We start from the raw sequence: 11,286 nt of genomic DNA, 5'->3' as shown, positions 1-11,286 counted from the left end.
GTCCCAAGATCCTGGACTAAAATCGACCAGTAGGTTGATGGTGATAATTTCTTTTAGCAGTCAAGGCGGCCATTTTTAAAGGAGGCAAGCCGCCAATGCGCAGGAGTTGCATGAGGTAGAGTGCAGTGTCCACATTCCCTCACTAAAATAATCCGAAGGGATAGTATGATAAGACACGACAGAAGAGAATCCGTCTCGGGATCAAGAGCTTTACATGCTTTAGGCGGGAATTTTATTACACTAATTAGGATACTTTAAGCTTTGGGCTTGGTTGTAACTCCATATGCTTTGTTCACATTACCTAATCGGTAGTTAAATTAAATATATGATTATCTCTAGGTGTTATATGGCTGATGGTATGTGTTGATTTTTCAGGCATTTTAAATCTCTTATTAACTTTACTTAACAGTAAGATTTGATGCAAGTCTGTTTTGTCTGCATAAGAGACATGACATATTTTCTCCTAATGTTAGTGGATTATATTGATAAAGCACCTACGGGCCTAGTATCCACTTACCATAAGGTGGCTCATTGGTGTGTCCGACTACAATAATTTTGGTTTTCTAAGATTTCGGCAAACAAATGCATCTTCATTAGTCTCATTAAATGCGCTGAGGGTTTCCTGCCAATGTACATTAGGATTAGGGCTCCATGACTTTCTAGTAATGATTACGCACTGTATGCAATCATTACCGGAAAACCTTACCTTTTGCAACAAAGGATGCCATTACGATTACCAGATATTTTATCCGGCGTTGTGTAGACAGATCTGTCTTGGTGAATAGAACGAACTCATCTATTCTACCGCAACCGATCAATACAATGTATTGAATGAGAAACTGTAATTACAGGCCAAAGGTCATCGCTGAAGTATCTGAGATGACTATGAATGCGCCGTCAACCATGATCATTGGTCATACGGCGCATTGACAGTGTAATCAGTGATTTATACTTCTTGCAGTGGGTTATTTATCTGTAGTTTAAAAAATATTTGAAGAAATTCTAATTTGAAATATCTTACAATTATTTTAAATACCTTTCAAAGTAATTCATTCAATTTCAAAACACTAAGAATGTAAAACATTTGCAAAATAAGCATCAGTGATGTTTACTCGCCAATGCTCTAATTAATTCACCGTGCTAAGATATTTTGAAAAGCATAAACAAATTGACCTCGTATTCAGCGGCCAACCAACAAAACATGTTAATATTCTGTATTATTTAATAAAAATATTCTATTGTTCTTAGGATAATTGGTTTACTACTTGGTTCATTGATAATTTGCTGGAAAAATATCCTCATAATTCGCTTAATCTTCTCTCAATTATCCGGACTCATGTACAATCTTCTCTTTCATTCTTTTCTGTCAAGCCTTTCTATGACAACAACGATAGCCTGTAAATTTCCCACTGCTATGCTAAGGCCTCCTCTCCCTTTGAGGAGAAGGTTTTGGAACATATTCCACCACGCTGTTCCAATGCGGGTTGGTTCTGTGGCTGTGTAAAGAATATAGACAAAGTCTGTTTTTCATGATCTTTAATTTCATCTCCACATACTGTCTGTGCTCTTATTCAGCTTAAATTTTCATTGCTCACCTCTAAGCTTTGAGTGTTGAAAGTACTTAGTTCAACTAAGTGCTTCAATCACGGTCCAGTCAATCCTACGTGCTTACATATATTTTGCTTAATGTTGTTTTAATTTTGGTTTGTATGTGACGAATGTTATATATATTTTTGTAATCTGGATAAAAAGATACGAGATATCGATGAGAAATTTAGAAAATGATTCAAGCGTCAAAATATCAAATATCTATGTGTATAAATCGGTTACCCGATTAATATAGAAATCAATTTTCGAATGTAAACATCTTTGACATAATTTTTTTAAGCTATTTAATTTATTTAAATCTTTCAAGAGCATTAAGAGAAAATGTTTTAGAACTATTTTGTTCACTATTAGGTTTTATTAAATGAGAAAATAATTTACATAGAGAGTAATTTATTAGGTTATCGATGGATTGTTATTTTTAAATAAATATTTATATTCATGTTTTAATAAAACTTATAATTCACATATATGCATGTTTATTTGTTTCAGTAAGTTTTTAAGTAATTTACATATTTTTAATATAACATGTATTAAACTAGACTATACAAAAACATTTACTTGGTGTTAAATGTGACCTATCATATCATATATTCTACCTACAATACTGAGTGTATTGTATGAGTTTGAATGAACTAATGTAACTAAAGCCACAGGGGACTTAACATCTTGGTTCCCAAGGCTAGTGGCTCATTATTGTTATAATACAATTAATATTTCTTACAGTAACAATAAATATGGGCAGTGCTGACTACTAATACCATCATGTGGCTCATTTATCACACCGCCTAGAATTGTCATTAAAAAAAGTTCAATACTCTATACGAATAATTTGTTCATTATTACAGAACCTCTCTCAGTCAGACATAGAATTATAACATTATTTTGTATTCAGAAGATTCTGACATGTTACGACTCAATTCAATTGGATTAAATGGTTTTCCAAATCAAAATCAAAACAGACTTTATTCAAGACTTGATACATTAAGTGAAGTAGAGAAAGAATGTAGATTCTACTGAGAAGCATCGTCAAGAAACTCAGTAGTTACCCTTTTTCAACATATTTAATTCAAATTAGTTCCATAATCGAAGCTAGGATTATTCTAGAACACAGCAACCATCGTATGTTTTTTTTTAACGAATTCACACGTTTTAAAATAACATTTACGTTAAAGTATAGCTATTACATTCAACATACAAAATTTCAATCAATTCAAAAGTTTGATACTCTGTCAAGAAAAGTATTTATATAAATTAATGGTAATAAATATATTAATTTATTTAAAATTTACATATTTTATCCCGTAAAAAGTGTAACTTATTAGTAATAACTTGTCACCAAACTAAAAATAATGTATTTAAAAATACACTCGAACTATATATTTAAAACGAATAACATGCACATGTACAAATATAGGTAAATTTGATGATTTATTATTTATGTATGGTGACGAAATAGCTGAGAATAACGTCGAATCTGTCATGTTGCTGTTTGCCTAGTATGCATACTTGTACCTCCAGTGCAAACCGTTACTCGGCACAGTAACCGCGAAGGGGAGATTAATGTAACAAAAGTGCGCCGGCGCATAAAGGGCTTAATAGCTTATACCCATATCTAGTAGACAATATTCTACTTACGAAGCAATAAACATTTCTCAGTGTGTTACAATGTTACCAATAATTTTATTATTGTTACTACTAGTTCCTTTAAAATGTGGTCTATAATTAAATGGAATATTTTATAGATATATTTATTTTTAAGTTCTAGTGTGTATTTTAGTATGTTCTATGAAAGTATTTTTTGTTGTTTTGCTAATTAAATTAAATTAAATAGTTTACGGTAAAATTTAATCAAATTTTAACTGTTTAAAGTTATTTAAATTATAACAGTTAAACGCTCTTATTATTTTTATTACCAGAAAAACATCATTGCTTAGATAACGGTACTTCTTCGCACTAAGTACTAAATTGTTTTAAAACTGTTGCCAGCGTTTATGAGGCATTGTAATTAAATATTTTGACACTGATATTATTGAACATGTAACAGATATACATGTTTATCTATGAAATGTATAATTATGAAGTATAGATTATCAAAAGTGGGCCAAATTTGCCTTGGCCGTTCGCTCGACAAAGCTTTAAGCTCGACCGGTTGTTAGGACATCGACCCCGCAACCTACTGTCTCAGTCGGAACATATCGATATTATTATAAAACAATTATATTTTATGTTGATTACATATTCTAATAATCGTTATCGAGTAAGTGGAGACATTATCAAATTTCAATAGTGACGTCTTTAGTTACTCTTGAATTTTTAAATAATGTAATGATTTGTTTTATTATTTTTTGTGTGATGTTTGAACATTTAAGCAAAAAATATTTCGAATATTTTTCTAGTCCTTCCGCTTTTTATTGATAACTAAAAACTTGTCAATTGACAGTTTTTGCTAAGCAATTGCTTAATAAAAACTCAATATTAAAATGTACTAAGCTGTTTTTCTTCGCCTATTTAAATATAGATGCGGTATTATATAGATATGCATATTATGTTAGCATATGTATTAGTGGCCTTAAAAGCAAAATATACTCACGTTTTATCAGCGTTAAAAGCTTGTGATCATTTCCTTTATTTCGATGTTCTGTAATCGTTATGTATGTTGTCATTTATTTTGTTATTGAAACTGTGTCTTTTTTGTTAATATGTGTAGTAACACATGCCCTGTCACAGTTCCTTTAGTAAGGAAAGTCAGTGCACCAGTGTCTGTGCACAGACTTGCACAATATGCTCTCTTCCGCATTATTTTGTTTTGATGGTTCTGTGCTAGAAACCATAACGCAAGTGTCTACAACAAGTATTCAGATGCTCAAACAGGATGGATTGGTACAAACAAGTGAGACAAACAAAGAAAAAATATTTATTTATGAACTAAATATTTCACTTATACATACAAAACATGTTGTATTAAAATTATATTATATTCAGTTTGTATTCACTTTAACAAATACTTATAATTAGTAGGGGTCCAGTTATAATTTTAAATCACCATCAATCTCACAACTTCTTCGTGACTTGACAAGATCCATCCTAAGCTGGCCTTTCAATCCACGTTCGTCACACTCCCCTGTTTCAACCATGGTCAGATCTTGGTGTACGTGATCAGCTCAATGTCATTTTGAAAGCTATAAGTTTTTATGTTACTTCAAGAAATAACCTGTATAGTTATAGGAAACATATCTGTACTGTAATTGGCGTTCTTGTCAGTGTCGAGTAGTTTGACGGTGTCCCTTGATATGACATGGCTTAATAAGAGTAATAATTAAAAGAGATTCTTCTTCAATGAAAACTTGAAGGTTTTGGAAGCTCTAAGTTTTTGTACACTAAATGCCGTCAATTGACTTGAGCCGTGAATCAACTTGTAATGTAATAAGCATTCAAATATACAACAATAATAAATAAAAAAAAAAATAACAATATATTTTTATTTTACTTCACATTTATAAAACATTAAGATAAAATTATTATTTCAAAAGTGTACTTTGAACGCGACTATCCGCGCATAACAACACAGAATATAGTTGTTTTGGTTTTCCTGAAGCGTGCTCAGTGCGACACGCTTATCCTATTTGTATAATATTACTTCTGTTCTCTTGTCCGTAACAAGCACTGCACGCAGCATATTGTAAAAGCAAGTAGCAGCTCTAGACTCGGAACCGAGCCATACCAGAAATGGCATCATATAACATATCATATTTATACTAAAACTCAGGCCTTTTAAGGGCCCTTTTCAAATGAATCGATATGATATATATAACATACAGACAATCTATATTAATGTTATAAGTGTGAAAGTAATTCTTTCTGACTGTCTGTTTGTCGCTCTTTCACGACCAAACCGCTGAGCCGAATTTGATGAAATTTGATGTAAAATGAAGTAAAATTAAACTCCAAGAAAGACAGGCTACTTTTTTCTTGACACGTGACAACGAACACGCTAAAACGAGCGAAGCCAGGGGTGACTACTAGTACTTTAATAAAAAGAAATAAATATGTATTCATAAACAAAAGACGGTGATGCTTATGAGGCAGGGTGTTGGTAAATTATGATTAATTAATTTAATTCCAGCTATTTTTTGATGTTATGTTTAATATAGAATTAATCTTTAATCTGTCCCCACCAGGCTGAGGCATTACCATCGATCTCTGTTCTTAGTTTTTATCGTACGTAACATGACGCGATCCTAGAAATTGCGACGGCTTTCGCATTCATCGCTTGCATCGAACTGCAGTGGGCAAGTTCAAGGCTGGCCGCTTCCAATTGCAGCGCATACGCATTAATTCAGCTCACAAACGACTACCATTGTCTATCACTCGCCAACCGGGGTCAGAGACCCCATGAAGGATTAATGACACTATTGTGGGGAGTTATATGGTCTATCCTTTTTTTTTTCTGCAGCCACCTGCCGCCGCTGCAGTCGAAGTATTAAAGTATAAGTGCGGTTACAAGTGTGCTATTTGGAATTATATTACCTATTCAGTGTCTTACCGAGTGCGCTGTCAACTTTTATTGCTATTTGTACATTTTATTATTCAGGAAGCTTTTAAACGTGATTGTCATAATATTTTTTTATCTCGACATATTCCCGCAAAAGTTTTTGTGTCGTGAAATTGTTTTAATTTTTTCGCATTAATGCAAAAGTTTAAATCGAGAACGTTTCCTATATAATTAACTGTCAAAACGTTTATTCGTTTTAAATTGAAGTGATCCGCGTCTCTTATCTCACGGCACTGTCAAATCTTTGAACGTAACGTTTGAGTGTAATTTAAGAGTTGGTTGGTTATATTTTTAAACGACCACTAGACTTATCCTTGGTGCTTATATTTACAGTTCTTTTCCATGAGTTAATAATATTGCAGCTGTTGACATAACCTCAGCTATTAAAGAATTTTCAATGGTCAACGTATATAAATTTGTTTCGACGACCGTGGCCCGTGGTCGAGTAGTGTGAACATGTGTACACCATTCCGAAGTCCCGGGTTCGATTCCCGCCCGAGGCGATGTAGAAAATTCATTAGTTTTCTCTATTGTCTTGGGTCTGGGTGTTTGTGATACCGTCGTTGCTTCTAATTTTCCATAACACAAGTTCTTTACCTACTTACATTGGGATCAGAGTACAGGGAGTATGTGATGATGTACAATATTTATTTATTATAAATTTGTTTGTTTTTATTTTTGGTTTCAATTATTAAAAATATCTTACGTGATATTTTTTGAGTGCATCGTATATTAATATTCGGTGTTCGTAAAATGTATTTTATACAGGTTGTTAAACATTGCTAATAAATACGGAATTTGTACACCATTCCTCAAACTTGTTTGCTGTCAGACTATGGACGAATTCGCAACAGCGACTCTGTAACGCTGTAGGACTGTATCTATTGGATTGTTTGTATCAGTGGGCATGTGATTACATTCCTCCATGCGTCACCATAACCGCATGACTTGATCTCGATTGCGCCGAACGTGACGCACAGACTTACGCTCCTATGAAACGTCTGTTTTGTTTTTAATCTGTGAATATCAGCGTTTGCGTTTGTGTAAATCCAAGCATGTAGGTATAGTACGACACACCTTAGATGTACCATCGGCAAAATTCGTAAAATCGAGCACATCCGAATTGAGTACGCTATCCCAAATTATCAATATTTATTTCTTATGTGATCTTTACACAAACGTAATAACTTGTAATGTCATATGACCTAATATATTCGTTAATTTGATACGTCGATTTACGTGCACTTGCTTTCTCGGGTTGAGCTGTCGGGCGCGACAGGGAGCTATTTCTATGTATGTTGTATAAATTGGTCGTAATCGTTTTTATTGAATCTGCCGATGCTACATCTAAGTTGTGTCGTATTATACGTGGATATTGTTTTCAAAGATAACAAATATCATATTTGTTTATATAATAAGTTCTTTCAATACCCAATTTCAGCGATTTCCGCATTATGTGTGTACTAATAAAAATAAAGACGTGTGACTCCAATGTCATGTTTTATTGCGTCAGAAACGATTCGTTTTCAAAATTTACATAAAAATTGCATTCGAATGCGACCTTGAAATTTCTCTTCAATAAGCTCATCGGTTCATATCACCATAACGATTTATTTTATTCTATAACATTTTTTTTTAAGAGTTTTACGTAATTTGGACAGATGCATCTTAACGTAAGATTACGAGTTCAAGCCAAGGCTCACTAATTTTTCAGGTGCTTAATTTATTTCTTGAGGACACCTGCTACGTGTGTTCTTACTTTTTACATAACTACCTACGTACCTACTTTTTACGTGACTACATAAAAAAATACATACGAAGATGAAGGTACTAATATATATATTTATGGTTGTTAATTTTTATTTTAGCATCGTCTGAGATGTTATTTTGATGGTCGGCAAATTGCTCTCTATAATTGTTAACTACAAAGATTGGGAATTCGATGCATGTTTATGACGAATATTTGTGAAGGTAATTATTTCCCTGGGTTTTTTCTTGGGTTCTGTGGATTTCTGACCCTCAAAGATAAGATACCTACTCTACAAGAGACTTTATTCTTTTAATTATATTATACAACAGTAGGTGATTGTTTGTGAATTGTACTATTTTTTTCTTTATGTTTAGTAATTATAAATAATATATTATACTATAAAATGCCAAGAAAATATTTGAGGTCGTTTTAATGAATATTTTAATTTAAGAAATATGCAATGATACATTCAGGTATGATTTTATTTAGTGGTTGGCAAACTACATCCAGAAATGACATTTACATAAATGCTTTGGGAGTGCCCAGAATAATTAATGTAGATAAGTATCTGCCATTGAACATAGTTTTAAGACCGAAAACACGAACAATTTTATGACTAGAAATTTAACTAATTGTTGGGCCTGTCGCGGAATGGGCCTGTAGAGGAATGAGTTTAATTGGACAAGGGTTTCTTTGTCAATCCCATTATTAATCTTTATACTTCCTTTAGCGTCTTTTTAATTCTATAACATGAGTCTAATATTCCAAGACTTGATGATCGTAACGGAAAATAATCGTAAATTTTACACGTCACGAACAAATCTCGAGATAATTGGCAAAAACAAATAAAAGACTGTTTGTTTGTGGGGAGCTTTAGCCCTGTAATAGGCAGGCATTGAGCCAAATGTTGCTAATTTACATACTGCATTTGCAAAATGTTTCGACGCGGCCCGTACTAATGCACTCGGCCAATGATACCTCTCTATTTTAGTCTACCACTCCACTAGTTCAGCACCTTTACCATTCAAAACAATCATGATTTATATCTTGTGTATATGTGTCGCAGCTGCCCGATAATATTAGCACCTAATTCATATTTCACCATCTAGACATTGCGTCGACATCGTACACACCGAACCCATTATTATTTCACAGTTTTAACTGTATTTGTAAAAAGCGTCAACTAAACTGGTTCATTTGTTTACCTGTTATCACATCTTTAACACATACAAATGTCCAGGTATTTCCAACAGTGTTTATTTAGATTGTTATCTACACTACATAGTATGAAACAAAGTCGCTTCCCGCTGTCTGTTTGTTTCTGTATACTTAGGTGATAGATCTTCAAAACTGCAGAACGAATTTTTGTGCATTTTTTGTTTTTGTTTTGAAGCTTTATGTACCATAAATGTATAGTAGTATATGACTGAAATACTGATAATTTTAGAGGTTTCTAATAGGATGTCTGGTGAAATAAACACATTTTTTGGGCTTACACTGTAAATTCTGAATCCTGTAATTTCTGAAACAGACGAATTCTACGAAATAGATCAAAATAATGTACTACAGTATAATTGTACTTCTAAAAAGATCTACAAAAAAGTCTGGGATTGTTCACGTCTGTCTCTAAGGGATTTCCCTCAATAACCATTTTCCTTTACTTTTGTATATTTTCGGAGATATTACAGATTTAAAATATACACATATGGACATAGTAGCTTGTATTGTCTAGTCACAAAAAACTCTGTAAACTATGAATCAGCATTGCATCCGTGCAAAGCCGGGGTCGCTAGTAAGTTTAATAAAAAGTGAATTTACTTATTCGCTTTGTCGAGTATTCGATTGAATTTTATAATATTATACTAAGGAGCTATTTTTAGTCACGAAGTCAGTTTTATCTGAAGAATTAGTTTGCTCTTTTAACAGTTTTTGTTGTCAAAATTGACATTAAAGATTGTTAAACACTTAACAGTAATATTTGTATTTACAAATGAAAATATTTTTATACTATTGAAGATATATTTATATAAACCTTAGAAATTAAGTACTTTATTTTATGTGCGTACTATTATAGAGGGAATCAAAATAGATGAAGGTTTTTGTGTAACACACGTATGTTGTAGTACTACCGAGAAGTATAATATTTATATAGCGTTGTTCATTGTACTTTTGTTTTTATGATGTATTCAATTTTAACATATATTACAATAGCTTATCGCAATGAAGATAGTATACAACAATAAAAGCCTGTAAATTTCCCACTGTCGGGCTATGGGTTCCTCTCGCTTTGAGGCAAAGGTTTTGGAGCATATTTCACTACGCTATTCACATGAGGCAGACTTATAAAAATGCAGGTTTCTTCACGATGTTTTCCTTCACCGCCGATCACGAGATGACTAACAACTAACACTGATGATAAACACAAATTAATAATATAAAAAAACACTAATGCTGGCCTGGATTTAAACCTGTATTTATCGATGAAATGTACGTGTTTTAACCACTGAGCCAACTCGGCTGTAAAGATGACGGTATGCTATTTTATAATTTATAAATTATTAACGAGATATATTTTCAATTATCTGAAAATGTAATTTTAATGTTGAATTAAATAGCTATATTTATTAAAGTACGCTTTTTTATTGTCAATTTACAAGTCTATCGCGATGATTATACTCGTAGTTACCACGAGTTCGGAATGTGGTCACAGTCGAGGGAAACCGGCGAGCTCGGCGGTTACTCTTAAGTCTAATTTCAGTACATATATTTAATAATTACTTTTAAATTTTAATGTCTTGCATACAATTAATGCTTACTTTTTTCTAGAATTTAACGTATTCGTATGGTATTTATTAATAAAAAATAACTTTCATAATATGATCTCTGCATAGTAGCTTTTAAATAGATTTTCCTAAATGAAACTGTTTTGCGATTGGAATAATATGTAAGAAAGATTGTCATAAAAATCTATTATAATAATAGTTTCCTTTTAAACAGGACGTGTTTAAAGCCATCCCTAGCTCGATAAACGAGAAACGTTTTGCAAAGTTTGAAAGTTATAAAAAATAAAAAATACAGGTCATTATAGTAATTAAAATTGCCAAATATTAAAGTATATATAAGAACAAGCTTACTGCTAAAACATTGTAGAATAACCGAATATAGAAAAAATACTGAAACATCGAGTTTTCAATTGGAACTATTATTTGAAACAATAAAGGCTTCCAAATAAAAACAAAATACGCATATTAGTTATTATCCTCATTTATAGATATTTTTGTTGCTTATCTACACTATGTTTTGATAAACAAAGGCTTAATTTACTACTTGCTTCCTTTTTTATCTACCTGATGACTAACCCCCTAAATCGCGAGCG

The sequence above is a fragment of the Vanessa cardui genome, chromosome 17 (genome assembly GCF_905220365.1).
Source record: "Vanessa cardui chromosome 17, ilVanCard2.1, whole genome shotgun sequence".
In the NCBI taxonomy this organism is placed as follows: domain Eukaryota; kingdom Metazoa; phylum Arthropoda; class Insecta; order Lepidoptera; family Nymphalidae; genus Vanessa; species Vanessa cardui.
Note: the sequence above shows the minus strand (reverse complement) of the source record.